We start from the raw sequence: 12,081 nt of genomic DNA, 5'->3' as shown, positions 1-12,081 counted from the left end.
GCTTTAAATTTTGATAAGACGCGCCACACTTTAATTTTTTGCCACACAGCTTTTAGGGTGGAATTAAATTCAGTATGAACAAGTATAAGATGGAATAACGACACCCGTAAAAGTTGGGATGGAAACTCACTTTTTGGTACAAGTTCTGGTAACAACTTATCTATTTATACCCTAAATATGTCCTTGCAATTACTAAATTAAACACCCTAATAATTATATAGTGGTTGCCAAACAGGCCCTAAAGGCAAATAAAAAAAGGAAAGGATAAAATATACTCGTCTACTTTTATTTATTGTTCAATCATTTCCCCGTTATATTTTTTATTCATATATATATATATATATATATATATATATATATATATATATATATATATATATATATTCTCTCATTCTATATGTGACAGTTTAGCAGCTCTTCGTCAGCATGTCTGTTTCACTATAAGGATATTTCCGAAATTTCCTACTTTATTTTCTTTATAGGCATTGTACATGTTAGCTTTATCATCTGTACACGCTAATAAATTTTTAAGGCCCACATGAATTTCCCACGTTGCCTGTTCACGACAGCTTTTTTGAAATGATTATTTCCTAATTATGTGGGTCCCCCAATAATACATAGCAACATTTTTATGCTCTCTTTTTGCAGCCACGTCTATCGGCTATACCCAACCCTTTTTTTCCTTGTAATAATATTCTATAAGTGAGAGTTTAGCAGCTCTCCGTCAACATATCTATTTCACTATAAGGATATTTCCGAAATTTCCTACTTTATTTGTTTTATAGGTTTTATACATGTTAGCTTTATCATCTGTACACGCTAATAAATTTTCAAGGCCCACATGAATTTCCCACGCCGCCTATTCACGACAGCTTTTTTGAAATGATTATTTCCTAATTATGTGGGTCCCCAATAGTACATAGCAACATTTTTATGCTCTCTTTTTGCAGCCATGTTTATCGGCTATACCCAACCCTAGGGGTGGGCATTCGGTATTCGGTACGGTATTTAAAAATTTCGGTTCGGTATTCGGTTTATCAATCATGTATACCAAATACCATACCAAAATATTTCGGTACGGTTCGATATTTCTTATTTTGGTTCGGTACAATTTTGGTATGGTTTCGGTTTAATACATAGTCATGTCATGTACTGCTAAGTGCTAAGAGCCTAAGCATTAAGCAAAAGGCACCAACACTAAATAATCAGCCATTCAGCCTAACAAAAGGCAACAACACTAGATAATCAAATCTGCCTAACAAAAGGCGTGTAAGAAACATTTAAATTTGCCTAACAACATGTAGCAGCACATACATGGAAGATGCACACCTTATTATCACATTCACAACAAGTACTTGAAGGGCAAAAGAAGTAAATAAATATCACAACAAGCTAAGATAGTAACAACCACTAACGAGTAGCAGTAGAATTAAACACCGTGCAACAAAAACAGAGAGGGCATCCCTCAATTCAAGTTTACACTAATAGTCTCGAATCAACTTAGTCTTAATTCTTAAATACGAATTTCAGGAAGACGTTTAAGACAATGCCTAATATGCTTCCTTAAACAATATTTGCCATCCTTTTTGGATGAACATTATAGACTTAGACTCGATCACAATGCTTGCACTCTACTTTGCGAAGTTCTCCGTTATCTTCTATCACCTCAAAGTGTTCCCAAATATGAGGGCATACTTTAGGAGCACGAGCATGATTGCACTTGAACCTAAAAAAAAGAAGATAAATCATATGTCCATTCCGATATAGCGGGCCGTGAAAACAAACACTTACTTGTAAATTGGAAGGATCATGTCCAAAAGGACAACATGGGGAAAGATTTCTCAACATCCTTAGCAGGTTTGGAAAACAACAAGTATGAAACTGGACCAACAAGTACTGGAACAGTATCTACTCCAAGGTGCATGAGTAACAAAATCAAGATCAATAAATTAATCATCTAATCTTTTATTATTGTGCATAAGCATAAATAGATTTAACAAGATAATGTAAATGCTATAACTAAATTTGCTGAAAACATAAAAGAAATGAACAATAGTCTTTCTAGACCACAAATATGAACTTTTATCTGCTCTTTTCGAAAATTACATAAAGCAAAAAAGTGAAGTCAGTGATGATGAACGATCATATCCATTAAATATATTCCCCTTCCAATTAGTTCAAGAATCAGACATGTATTGTGAAGTGAAAAGTATACATAAGAAAAGAATCACATACCCCCTTGTCCTCTTTGTACTCATCTATTGCCTTGTGTGAATCATAAGAAAATTTAACATCAGGTCCCAACTCAGGGACAATGAACTGATGAAGTGGCTGGATCAAACAATAAAAAACCATAAATCAGCACACATACAAGATAATCATATATCCGATGAAAAGAAAAGGTTGATGTGTCACTTACTAGTTGGTGTCAAACCATTTTGTCATCTCCATAGCAGGGACAAAGGCATTTCCTCAGGCCATAACCCGATCTCACCACCGATCTCTATCACAGTCAACGTAGCCGATCTCTATTCTCTTAGGTTAGGTTTCTCCGTTTCTGTTTCTCCCTTCTAATTCCCTAATCCCTAATTCTCTGTAATGAACGACTAAAGAGGTTTCTGTTGGGCCTTATTGGGTTTGGTTGGGCTGGCCGGCTGGGTACTAGAGCAGTGTGGAGAATTAGATGTACAGCATATTGGGTTGGGCTGGGCAGTATAGGTCCAACTTAAAATTCTTTACAAATTCGGTATTTTGGTATACCGAAACTTCAAGATCCTAATACCGAGGACCGTACCGTAATACCGAAATACCGAATTAGACCGAAATACCGAAAAAATCGAAATCGAAATACCGAATTAATTCGGTCCGGATCGGAATTCGATTTTTCGAATTTTATGCCCACCCCAACCCAACCCTCTTTTTCCTTGTAATAATATTCTATAAGTGAGAGTTTAGTAGCTCTCCGTCAACATATCTGTTTCACTATAAGAATATTTTCGAAATTTCCTACTTTATTTGCTTTATAGGTTTTGTACATGCTTTATCATCTGTACACGCTAATAAATTTTCAAGGCCCACATGAATTTCCCACGCCGCGGGCAGAGAGAGGGAGGCAACTGAAACTTTTAGAGTCGAGTTTACGCTCTTTCCTCCTCAAACCAATTGATCGGGAAAGCTGCTGTTCATGGTGGTAAGCGAGGGGGGATTTAGTAAAGGGATAATGCCGCTTTTTACTAATATAGTCCCAGCTATGGAGTCTTCCTCTAGTTCTTCCCGTCTCTAATACAGATCAAATCACAGGATCTCTGTATGTATGCGCTGAGGAGCTATATCTCCCGGACGAAAGACTTCTAAACTCTGATTTCCGAAATGGCAGCAATCGACTTATTTCTGTCTTACGACAGCTTTTTGAAATGATTATTTCGTAATTATGCGGTTCCCCTATAGTACATAGCAACATTTTTACGCTCTCTTTTTGCAACCACGTTTATCGGCTATACCCAACCCTCTTTTTCCTTGTATTCTCCCGTCTATCAAAATAATTTCAGTATCACTTTCTATGCAAATTTTTATATTAGCTTTTAAATTTCAAAGTTATTATTCATTAGGTCAATTTTGTTAGAGTAAAGAAAATAACAGTGTATGAGCCTAATACAGTGGAGATAATACAAAATATTTACTGTAGTAAAGAAAATTGCTTTTTCTTACTAATAGATTACTATAAAAAATACATAATATATACCTAATATTGTAGAAGTAATGATATTCATTTCCAAAGAAGCAAATATTTTTTATTCAACAAATTGTAATAAAAGTAAAATGAATTAGGCACACATAATGATATGAAGATTAAATTCTGAAAGAAACAATAAGCAGGCAAAGTTCAATAGTTTAAATACTAGTATATATTATCAGGCTACATAGTTATACCTTACGCAATATATTGTAATATTGTTGGAGGTATTAGTTATTTTACAATGATATTAAAGATAGATTCTCTAATAAAGTAGAAGAAGACCATATACATTATGCTAATTATAAAAAAGGAGCAAGGACTTACTGAATTTTTACAGAAGAATAAAAGAGACAAAGAAGGATTAAATTGTGACCCAGAGATAAAAAGATAAAATGATGAAGTACTACTTAGGTAACTATCTATAAGTATAGGAATAAAATTGAATTATGATATTAATGAAAGGGAATTATTACCATACTTAAAATATAAAATAAAAATTAGATATTTTGATCATTATACCATACCATTGTCGTTCTTATAAAGACAAAGAAAATAATATAGTTATAGCTTAATATAGGTTTTAGTCAAATTTTATTATATATCCTTTTCCGTTGAAATAAAGTGTCTAACACAAGTTAGTTTATGTATACTCTTGTAGGATTTGAATTTTTTTTAAGCATTCAATAATATTCGATTAAGGTGTAAAAAAAGTATTTGAAATTGAAATTGAAAAAAGATTGTTCATTATGTTTGGACATGGACTTGACTTCAATCATGAAAATTTGTGACTGAAAATCACATTTATTTCGTAACAGGATTAAAACAAATTATTAATTAGATTAAAACAAATTATTAATTAGCTGGAATTATATTAGTTTTTATTTGCGCTTGGGCCCATGTATTCATATATATACTAGTAGAAACAGGTCTTTATTGTAGACTAAATTTAGCGATCACATTCAAAAGAATTAAATCAAAAAAAAAATATATATGAACTTCTATGCTAGGGACCACCAATATTTATGCACAGAAACATGATTAGCAGAGAAGGTTGGGTAACTGCAATAAGCCAAAAGCTAAAGTAGATTTTCTGAAATTCACTTTCAATTCATATACACATCGTCCATAATTGCAGCGCAATATCGCACATTTCAGTTAACTTCACAATAAGTGTTCGCTCTCTTTTACATATCGTTAATGTCGGTCATTCAAAGGTTCTCAATTAACTGCAGAAACCTACATTACAAAAGAGAAAGCTAAGTATTCAGGAAGGATTCATGCTCAACTTAAATGCAGCATATAAAGGACTGACATGGTCTATATTTTAGGCAAACCATTAACTATAAAAGCCTACATATATACCTGTTGTAATTGTCCAGAACCGTTCCTGGCCAGCAGAACATTTGATTTACGACATTTAGAGCTTTGAAAAGAGCTTTAACTGTATTATGTGGATTCCTTGAACCAACAACCTACCGGAGTATGATGTTACAATGATGGGCACACAATAAACACCAAATTTCAACATTATGTGACCTGCTTGATAAGAATTATAATACAATACCTTTGATTTTACATTCCTGAACCTGGCTAAATGCAAAATTGTTTGGACGATTGTACCTGCTTTCATCCCTGTTCAGTAGGAGCGGGCCACAGATATACATGCATTGAGGTGCAAGTAAGCAAAGGTTCAAGACCAAAGAGTCAAACAATGAAAAATAGAGAAACTTTACCCTTTATGAACAGAAAACTAAGACTCCTCTTTTTTTTAAGTAGGCATAAAGAGAAAGTCACGATGCATTTGCTATGCATATGAGCAAACAAAAGCTTAACAAAAGAATGACTAAAATTGTGACGACCCGGTCAGTCGTCTCATGAGTTACCGCTCTGTTTTCCTTATTTCTGTTTCTACGTTATCCGTGTTTTATGTGGTCGAGTTGATTTGGTTTGCATTTGGTGTAGTTTTGGTAAGAAATGAGACACTTAGTCTCTTTTAAGAAGGCTTAAGTTGGAAAAGTCAACCAGATGTTGACTTATGAATTAGAGGGCTTGGATGTGAGTTCCGATGGTTCAGTTAGCTTCGGGAGGTGATTTGTGACTTAGGAGCGCAATCGGAATGGGTTTTGGAGTTGTAGAGGAGATTTAGGCTTGAATTGGCGAAATTGATATTTTGGCAATTTCGGGTTGATAGGCGAGATTTTGATATAAGGGTCGGAATGAAATTTCGAGAGTTGCAGTAGCTTCGTTGTGTCATTTGAGATGTGTGTGCAAAACTGCAAGTCATTCGGACGAGATTTGAAAAACTTTTTGAGCGAAAGCATAATTTAAGAGTTCTTAGGCTTGAATCCTATGTTAAAATGGTGATTTCATGTTGTTGTAAGCATTCCAAAGTGTTGAACAAGTTTGAACGATGTCATGGGATGTGTTGGTAAAATTAGTTTGAAGTTTCGGGGGTCCCGGGTAGGTTCCGGGATGTTTTAGGCCGAAAATCACAGTTGTAGCAGGTCCAGGAGGGTTGCAGGCCTTGGAAACCACCCACGCGGTCCGCACAAAAAGCAGTGAGTCCGTGGTATGTGCTGTGCGGACCACACAAAAAGAAGTGCGGCCACGGTAGGTGTCATGCGGACCGCACAAAATGGTGTGCGGCCGCGGTGGGAAACGATTCGCTAGCCCTACTTCGGAACTCATATCTTTTGATCTACAAGGAATTTCGAGATGATTCAAAAATAAAAGTTGTATCTCTTCATGTCTAATTTCAAAAAAGGTAAGGATATTGCAATTTGGACATCTGTAGAAAAGGTTATGGCCAAAATACTAAAGCTTGTCACTGCAAAGGAAGGCATGTGCGGCCGCGGTTGTTTTTGCGCGGACCGCAGTCGATTTGGTGCGGCCCGCAGAGGCTGGAATCTGAGGGGTACTCTATAAATACGAGGTTTTTGGTTTATTTAATATTTTGATCTAGAGAGCTCGGATTTTGGCAATCTTTCGAAAGTTTTTCAAGAAATTCATCGGGGTAAGTGATTTTAACTCAGATTTGGCTAGAATACATGAATCTATCACTGAATTCATCATTTAATTCATGATTTGGGATGGAATTTGGGAAGAAAATTGTGAAACCTTTCAAAAATGTAAAATGATGATTTGAAGGACCAAATGGTATCGGAATTGGATAATTTTCATAAGAATAGACTCGTGAGAGTATAAGGATTCTAGTTTTGTGAATTTTGTCAAATTCCGAGATGTGAGACTAGGGTCATGTTTGACCAATTTCTGGAATTTTGTGATAATTCGATTGTTTTCGCTTGGGTTGATACTATTCTGAGTGATTGATATTGAGCCCAAGGGGCTGATACTATACTGCGAGTGAGCCCGAGGGGCTGATACTGATCTGAGCGATTGATACTATGTCCGAGGGGCGAATTTCTACTTGTTATTTACCTGTTAAATTACCTGTTTTACTTGTTTTAAAAGGGATATCATTTTATTTCTTCACTGATTTACTGTTTTAAGTGATTTTAATGCTTGATATGGAATTGCTTTGTGCCTTTACGTGTTTTCATATTTTCAGCCATTATTTATAATTGTTACTCAATGAGTCGGAGTACTCACATTACTCTCTGCACCATGTGTGCATATTCAGGTATCGCAGAGTCTGCTCCTGAGTGCTGAGTCTCCTAGTCTAGGCAGTGATTCAGAGACTACGAGGTAGTTGTTGGCGTTCGCAGCCCCGTGCCTCCTTTATCTTATCATTTTTATGTTTGTTAGAACTATTGTATCGGATTTACTGTTCTGTAGACTTGTATCCGGATTTCTTGGTTGCTCATGACTCTTGACACCCCGGTTTGGGCTGTGTCGGAATGGTTCTTACTGAGGTTATCGTTAATTCCGCAATTTATGGATATTATATTTGTTTTATTACCGTTTATGAAAATTAATTGGTCAAAAGAGGTGTTCCGTTTTGGTCTGGTTGGTCTTGTCTTCACGAGAGGCGCCATCAAGATCGGGTTTGGGAATTGGGTCGTGACAAAAATTCACACTCCAGATATTTGGCACCTTGGTCTTTTTATAGGTTGTTTGAACTGCATGCGAAATTTTATGCTCCTCATGCCGCTCGACATAATATAGGTTTTGGAAGCATTTCTCATATGCCTGTACAATTCATTTTAAAAACAAAAGTTTTGTTTTAGCAGAGTTGCTGAAAGACCAATCATCCAGTCCAAGGCATTGATCAAAATGAAAACACGCCTTTAAATGGAATGGTCAAATAATAAACAGACTCCTGTACCTTTTGCAGGGCAATGGAAATAGCTGGACCTTTTGCTTTTGCGAAACCAACAACTCCGTGATAGTTCCCACAAGCCAACAAAGCAGTATACTTGACAACTTGTCCCCCTTGTATCACATTTCAACCATAATTTGTGAAATTGTTTATTCAAGCTCCATTAAAAAAGAATGAGAAATCCATTGGGATAGCCACATTACTTTAGTGATCTTACATGTCCTATTGACATCAATGAGTTTCACATCAAAACCCTGCCATTGTCAAGAAATAATAAGTGAAATGAAAGAATGATCGCGTATGATTCCGTGAAACACAGATTTTACGAAATAACTTAGAATATATACCCATAAGAATCATAGACCTAACATCGGAGAGTGATAATGTTAATGTAACGTTCTTGAAGAACTAATAAGAGTTCTCAACATAGAAACAAATATATGAAAATGTGTAAACAGGGTTCCCACTTCACATTTCACTTGAGGGTCTTAGGAATACCGAAGATATTAGCATATAAAATTGCAGGAATGTTGATACAGAAAAAATTGAAAAGAAGACCATGTGCAAACAGATTTTAAATATAGAGAAAGAAACTTATGTTGTAGAATGTTGACATGCTCACAATTTGTCGAAACCTTCATCCACAACCAAGAAGTTTAAAAATTATCCAGTGTTAATAATAAGACACGCAAAATATGATGGTTAATGCAATGAAACATGAAATCTAAATGTTAACCTCCACACACGTTGATTTAAGTGAAGCATTTGACAAAATGTAAATGCATTGGCTAAATGTTGAAGATTAAAAGCTACCTTGATTCCCTCAGATGATGCCCATTCCTTAAAGACATCTGTATATATACAAACTATTGCTATTAAAGAGGAAGTAAAGCTATCACCTGCAATGTTTTAGCAGTGAGCAAAGGAGACACCATTTAGTGAATCCGTAAGAGAAAAGTTCTTTATCTGCGTACCATAGACAAAGCATTGTGCAACAAATTTGCATTTGGCATAAACATTCTCAATTTTCTCAGGAGCTATGTATTAACCTTATGCCAACTTGAAGATATTCTTCTTCCTATTCATAATGAGCATTCAGAGATCGAACTACCACTGTTAGTATATATTTGCGAATAAAATTCATCCTAACTAATATTACATATCTAGTAGCAATCAATGAATGTGAAATGATGGTTGGTAATCCATTTTCTTGCAACTCGATAATTTAACTGAAGTGATTGACTGCAAATATAGATATATAATTTAACAAATAAAAGTATTTCCTTGTGACTAAAAAACAATTAAGCTATAATAACATATCAAAGTAAAATAAATTTAGAAGAATGTTTACCTCATCCAATTTTATTTTGTTTGTAGTATGACCAACTATATACTAAGTATGTACACTGGACTTGTTGTTGGTGCTTGTGACGACCCGACCCGTCGTCACGTGAGTTACCACCCCGTTTCCCCCATTTTATGTTTCTTCATGTTTCGTTATCAGTATTCGGTGTGTTAGAATTAAATCGGATTGGTTTTGAGAGGAAATGAGACACTTAGTCTCTTTTAAGGAGGTTTAAGTTGGAAAAGTCAACCGAACATTGACTTATGTGTTAGAGGGCTCGGATTTGAATTACGATGATTCGGTTAGCTTCGGGGGATGATTTGTGACTTATAAGTGTGATCAGAAGTAATTTTGGAGGTCCGGTGTAGAATTAGGCTTGAATTGGCGAAGTTAGTATTTTGGCGATTTCCGGTTGATAGGTGATATTTTGATCCGAGAGTCATAATGGAATTCTGAGAGTTGTTGTAGCGTCGTTATGTCATTTTGGACTTTTCTGCAAAATTTGAGGTCATTCGGACGTGGTATGGTTGGGTTTTTGATCAAAAATGGAATTTAGAACTTCTTGAGATTCATAGGCTTGAATCCGATGATTATTTGATGTTATTTTGGGTGTTCCGAAGGTTGGGACAAGTTTGAATGATATTGTGGGACATGTTGATATAATTGGATAAAGTCCCGAGGGCCTCAGGTGGATTTCGGAAGGTTAACTGAATGGAATTCGGACCCAAAAAGAAAAGAAAAAGCTACTGCAATTTCTGTTGCTAAGCTGTCTTTGGACAACAAATGTGCGTCGTGGAGCGTACTTCGAAGGCCTATATCTTTTGATATACAAGGAATTTAGAGATGATTCAAAAATGAAAGTTGTAGCCCTTCGCATCTAGTTTCCCGAAAGCTAAGGAAATCGTAATTGAGACATCTGTAGAGAAAGTTATAATCGATTGAAGATGATTGGTGGAACAGTTTCTCCATAATTTTCTGATTTCATGGAACCGACTTTAGAAGCTCATATCTCGGGATATATAAAGAATTATATGGTGTACAACCTATCAAATTAAATATCTTCGAGTCTAGTTGCTAAATCGTCAAACCGTTTGTAATTTGGATATTTATACAAGACGTTATGGGTGTTTAAACAGAAGGTGTCCGACAAGAGAAAATTTTAATAGGATGTACAACCTGTATAGCACAAGTGCAAGGTATAACTCGACGAAGCAGGACAGATTCTTTAAACACGGATTTGGCTTATTTCTTTTATTTCTTTCATTTGGCTTGGATGATTTTGGAGAGAATTTCAAGGCGGATTTTATTAAGCATCAAAGGTGAGTTGTTTCTACTTATTTTCAAGTTAAATACAAGATTATATGTGAATTAGAACATGAAAATCAGTAGAAAAGTGGAATTTTAGGGTTTGTGCTTTTGAGATTTTCTAGGGTCGATTTGAAAGGTCAAACGAACTCTGATTTTTGTGTTCTTTATATGTACGGACTCGTGAGAGGACGAAGAACATTTTGGTATAAAAATTTCTAAGTTTTGAGATGTGGGTCCGGGGCTCGGGTTTCGCTAAATTCGTTAATTTTGATATTTTTCGAGTGTTTTCGATTGGGTATTGTCCCTATAGCATAATGCGACATATTCATTGTGATTTTGAGCAGATTCGTCGCACGAGGAGGCTAATTTGAGAGGCAAGGGTATAGCGAGCTAGAGCTTTGGCCAGTTTGAGGTGAGTAATTGATGTAAATAATGTCCTGAGGGTTTGAAACCCCGGAATTTCACATCGTAACGCTATATTGAGGTGACTTGCACGTCGGATAATGGGTGTGGGGTAGAGAACCATTGGGGATTATGACGTAGTCCGTCCCGAGAGATATTTTTACCTTGTTTTCTACTTGAACTAAATTGAAAATCATCCTTACTTGGATTTAATTGTTACATTTGGGCTTCTTGCCAATTATTTGAATCCTTCAGGGATTGACATCACCGTTTTCGCATACATGCATATCATTTGATCTCAGTCCAAGGTTTTAAATACTGTTTTGCAAACTCAGCCATCTTTCTAAGATTTGAAAACTTAAATGATATTTCTAAATGATATTTCGGGCTGAGAACTATTGTTTTACAAATGCCCAAGGGGCTTATTATGATATCTGGACTGAGCATGGATCGGGCTGCGCGCTGCAACAGTGATTTGAAATAGTGGGAACAATGACACTGTATAATGTGACTTGAAATAGTGGTAACAATGGCACTGTGTGATATAAATTGGTCAGGTAAAAATGACTGACCAGAACTTGATTGATGCCACGAGATGGCTTGTTATTGCGCTCGGGCTGTAGGAGCCCCTCCGGAGTCTGTACATACCCCTAGTGAGCGTCGTCGACGATAAATAAATGGATGGCTCGGGCTACACGCCGCAATGGGTACTAGAGTGTACCATCATATGCATTGCATTGCACTCATGCATTTGTTTTTATCGGTTATACCTGTCTCAGTATTTGGTACTCTGATTTAATTGACTTGTTGTTTCACTATTTGTTGTTCTAAACTGCCAGTTATAGTTTACTTTGTATTTTTCCACAATTTCTTATTCTCAACCTTTATTTATGTTTATTACTCACTGGGTCGGAGTACTCACATTACTCCCTGCACCTTGCGTGCAGATCCAGGTACACCACAGGCTGAGTGAGGATTTGTTTAGCTAAGCAACAGTATCCGGGAGTATTG

The 12,081-nt window shown here is 36.0% G+C and overlaps 1 long non-coding RNA gene across 2 annotated transcripts; it reads right to left on the bottom strand.

Annotated features, from left to right (window-relative positions):
• Positions 1–1,265: 1,265 nt before the first annotated feature.
• LOC104238015 (uncharacterized) lies at positions 1,266–2,621 on the bottom strand. 2 transcript variants are annotated; one of them, XR_011401205.1, is made up of 4 exons: positions 2,420–2,621; positions 2,236–2,331; positions 1,792–1,908; positions 1,266–1,726 (listed from the first exon to the last, which is right to left on the bottom strand). It is a non-coding gene; the product is annotated as an uncharacterized lncRNA (long non-coding RNA). The 2 variants fall into 2 exon arrangements; XR_713802.2 differs by having other exon boundaries at positions 1,266–1,908.
• Positions 2,622–12,081: the final 9,460 nt, after the last annotated feature.

The sequence above is a fragment of the Nicotiana sylvestris genome, chromosome 7 (genome assembly GCF_000393655.2).
Source record: "Nicotiana sylvestris chromosome 7, ASM39365v2, whole genome shotgun sequence".
Lineage (NCBI taxonomy): Eukaryota > Viridiplantae > Streptophyta > Magnoliopsida > Solanales > Solanaceae > Nicotiana > Nicotiana sylvestris.
Note: the sequence above shows the minus strand (reverse complement) of the source record. Positions and strands in the feature narration are given on the sequence as shown.